The 4,469-nt window shown below is 38.6% G+C and overlaps 1 long non-coding RNA gene across 1 annotated transcript; it reads right to left on the bottom strand.

The window, feature by feature from the left end:
- Positions 1–1,172: 1,172 nt before the first annotated feature.
- LOC114545293 (uncharacterized) lies at positions 1,173–3,822 on the bottom strand. Its single transcript, XR_003690860.1, has 3 exons — positions 3,759–3,822; positions 1,391–1,747; positions 1,173–1,263 (listed from the first exon to the last, which is right to left on the bottom strand). It is a non-coding gene; the product is annotated as an uncharacterized LOC114545293 (long non-coding RNA).
- Positions 3,823–4,469: the final 647 nt, after the last annotated feature.

The following is a 4,469-nucleotide window of genomic DNA, read 5'->3' as shown; positions in this document are numbered from 1 at the left end:
TCCCCGTGTTTCTGCTGTCATAGACAAGCAGCGTGCCAAGACTTAATGCCCGACACCACATGTTGGACAAAGGTGTTCCAGCTGAGACCAGAGACCCTCCATCAGATTCAGGTCTTAGTCTCTCAGGATCACATCCTCCCCCAGGCTCTGATCCTCCTCTACACAGTTAACATGTTAATATATTAATATAACACACACAATATGAGGTTGGATATTTAATTTATAAAACACACAACAATGAATATATAAAGTTAATACAAATGTAAAAAATAAAGTATTTACCAGAATAAGATTGAAGAGTTTAAAGTGCATTAAGGTTTCTGAAAATTAAACTGAGTTATCAACTTCCATCATGTCTCTGATCATTATTATTACATCCATTGATTCATATTAAATAATTATCAACTGATTTCAAAGATCATCACTTTGGTATAGTTCACATTTCATAACATTTCCTTTAGCAAACATCATGTAAATCTATTTTCATAGATAATAAATCCAGTGTAAGGTCTTATTTAGAGACTGACTCGTCCTCTATGTTCCCCTGAGATATTCTGAGCTGCATCAGATGATTTTATAATTACAATAACAACAATATTCACAATGTTATCAACTCCTCAGTTTAAACCATTCAATGTAAGTGCATATTATATCATTAGCTGAAATATATTATTCTTAGAAGGCACCCTGAGGCTTTATATGGCGAGCAGAAAACAATCATTTAAAATCCCTCCATATAAAATGTATTATTACCAAAACACCTAAACAGAAGACATGTTGAAGATCTCTCTACACCTGATTAGAAGATATGGGGGTGCTCCGTCTGCTGATATTTACAACTAAAGAATATTATTATTGTCTTTAAAAGTAACAAAACTTTTACTTGAAAAAAAAAGTATGTTTTTCATGGAGGGAAGAGATTGGTTGAGAAAAAACAAACAGAAGCTGTGCAAACACAAAAGAAAGTAGAAAGGGTTGAATATTTACAACACATGAGAAAAGCAGTCAGGTGGAAAACCTCTGGGAGATGTCAGGCAGTGCATCGCCCAATGCTTCATCATCATCATCAGCAGCAGCAGCAGCAGGTTGTCCTGATCTGTTGTCCTCACGCGTCTTTATACATCAGGCCACCACCCACTGCAGCAGCTACAAGAACCAGTCCACCTGCTACCAGTCCAACGATGAGGACTACAGGAGAGGAGTTTCTGTCCTCAGGGACATCATTCTTTGGGTTTCCATCCTCGGGGCGTCCACTGTTTGGACCTGAAGATAATAAAACATATGAGTCAGTAGATGTGTGGATAGTGGAGCAGCTTTCATCCTCTCTGATGTTAGAAACTGCAGCTACAACCTGATACTCAGAAAAACTCACTGAGAGAGACTCACTCACCTGCTGGCTCTGGAACCTGCAGACGGATGATTCTGATTGGCTCAGAGTCAATGATGGCTCTTCTTTCCCGCCTTGAACCAGCTGGTTTAACTCGACACTCGTATGTCCCGTTGTCGATGCTGTTCACATTCTTCAGAATTAAAGACACGTCTCCGTCCTTCAGATCTCTGTCCACCAGCTCCACCCTGTCCTTAAAGGATGGATGCTGGTGGTCTGTCTCCAGGTGTCCATCTCTGTATAAGAGGACGTACTCTGGTTCCAGGTCAGGTCTGGTCCACTCTACAGCTCTGATGGAGGAACCAGCAGCCTGACATGGCAGAGTGACATCATCTCCAGGCACTGGTACCACAACCAGGTCTGAAAAACAATAATAAACTACTATTAATAATAATAATAATAATAATAATAATAATAATAATAATAATAATAATAATAATAAGTCAGAACAACAGACTCCAGGTGTCCTGCTGTAGGAAATGTGTTGCTGCTCTCATAGATATAAAACTGATAGATAGATAGATAGATAGATAGATAGATAGATAGATGTGACTGCAGCACCACGGTGGTTTAAAATATCTGTTTCCTATTGTTTAAATCCACCAATCACAACACAGCACATCAGACAATTTAATAACTATAGGCTACTGGATATATATTGCAGATATCAGTATTTCTGTTCTTCTTAGTTTAAAAGAACATATCGTCATTCTTCCTTGGATATATGACCTATTAAGGCTTTCAATTTCAGATATCCCCCCAAAAAAAATAAATCTGATATCCAGAAATGATTTGTAGATTTCTGTTCCTCCTTAAAGGAACAAGCCACCGTTTGTTGAACTCGTGTTATTCACCGTCTCCTCTAGATGTAGGTAGGTGGACCAACGTATCTGTCTCACTATATGCATTGTCTTAGTCCGGCAGGCGCCCGCTAGCTTAGCTTAGCATAGTGAATGGAATGTCAACTATCAGGTCATTTGGTTTTTACTTGAGGAAGGTTTATTGAAAGTAGGAAGTACTTTAAGTTTAAAGTGGGGCTTTGACTTCTGCCCAAAAATCATATTCAAAGTTTGTTTGTTTATTAATATTTGAATATATTCAAATATTTATTAATAATAATATTTTATTAATAATATTTTGACCATTAAATATTTTGAACATTAAATGCCTTTAGACAGGCAATGATGTTTTCAGAAGAACAACACACTGCTACGACTGTTTATTATTATTATTATTATTATTATTATTATTATTATTATTATTAAAAGTCAGACTCTGGATTAAACACAAACAGTCTGCTTTACCGTCAGGAAGGTCAGAGCTTTCTCCGTAGCCTACGTCAGAGGTCTGATGGTTATACTGGTGCTGGTGTGTGTGTGTGTGTGTGTGTGTGTGTGTGTGTGTGTGTGTGTGTATAGATAGATAGATAGATAGATAGATAGATAGAGATTACCGCTAGCTTCAGAGCGGTAGTAGACAAGCTAACATATTTACAAAACATAATGCCCATAAACAGGTTTGAATTAGGGCTGCTCCCTCTTAGTCCATTAGTCTTAGTCCCCTTAGATTTCTCTAGTCCATTAGTCATGTTTTATGCTTCACCTAACTCCATCTCTCTCTGTGTATAATCTATGAATTTGTTTCAATTCTACTAAAACCAGAGAGGGTCGATCTGGGCTAATCCCAGCCAGCTCCAAGTTTCACCCTCCAGTCAATAAAGAACTCAATGCAATACTTCACATGCTACTGGGCTGATGAATTAGTATCTTACAATCAATAGAGAATTTAGAGCAGTATTTGCCTTCAATTAAGCAGTTATTTATAGCGCTGCTCCCTCTTAGTGGATTAGTCGACTAATCTGTCGTTTTGGTCTTAGTCAACTTAGGTCTCTTTAGTCCATTAGTCATGTTTGATGCTTTTTTTTCATGCTGAATGACTTATTTCAAGAAACGCACAAAGCACATCTCTGGTAAACACAAGAATTAAAGTGGTGCTTTTAACATGACTCTTTGTGGAGAAACTCAGATTTACAGATCTGTCGATTAACTCAACTAATCGATTAGTCGATACGATTGAACGAGTGTTAGTCGACTCAGAATTTCTTCAATCGAGCACAGCCCTAGTTTGAATATTAAGGGCTGCCTAACATTTGTTTGAATATCAAACAGTCGAATTATATTCGAATAACGAAGTTCAGAGTCAAAGCCATAGTTTAAGGTTACAGGAGTAAAATATTCTCTAAATGTTGAGATGATCTGAACTGATTGTCTCTCTGTCTGACTCTCTGGGACCAACTCATCATGGGAGACTCTAGAGGAGCTGCAGCTACAACCTGATACTCAGAAACACTCACTGAGAGAGACTACCTCACCTGGAACCAGCAGACGGATGGTGCTGATGAGTGTGATTTGGTTAGTATCAGCTGGTTTAACTCGATTTTCGTATGTTCCAGCATCGTGTCTGCTCACATTCTTCAGAGTTAAAGACACGCCTCCGTCCTTCAGATCTCTGTCCACCAGCTCCACCCTGTCCTTAAAGGATGGATTCTGTTCTTCTGGAGTCAAGTGTCCACCTCTGTATAAGAGGACGATATCTGGCTTCAGGTCAGGTCTGGTCCACTCCAAGACTCTGATGGAGGAACCAGCAGCCTGACATGGCAGAATGACATCATCTCCAGGGTGCACTGTTACCACAATCAGGCCTGAAAAACAATAATAAACAATAGTAATCAATAAAAGTCATGGTATTCCTAAAGACCTCCATCAGGTGAAACACGTTAATTATCAGAGATATCAGAGGACTTAATTACCACGAGGTCAACACATGAAGAAGCTCCTCACTGAGATACGTGTTGACATGACTCATCAATAGTTCAGGTCTAATCTTTCAGGAAATGTTGTTTAATATTAGATCTGATCTCTTTTATATTCAGTGTCTCTCTGCCCTAAAGGCCATTTTATGTTTCTGAATTAAATCTACTCCGTGGCTACATACGGAGGTACGTGGAGATACTGAGACTACGCTGCAACCTGATGTCACCTCTAAACAAATGTAACTACAGGACACACACACACACAGAAAT

This window comes from Perca flavescens, chromosome 19 (genome assembly GCF_004354835.1).
Source record: "Perca flavescens isolate YP-PL-M2 chromosome 19, PFLA_1.0, whole genome shotgun sequence".
In the NCBI taxonomy this organism is placed as follows: Eukaryota; Metazoa; Chordata; class Actinopteri; order Perciformes; family Percidae; genus Perca; species Perca flavescens.
Note: the sequence above shows the minus strand (reverse complement) of the source record. Positions and strands in the feature narration are given on the sequence as shown.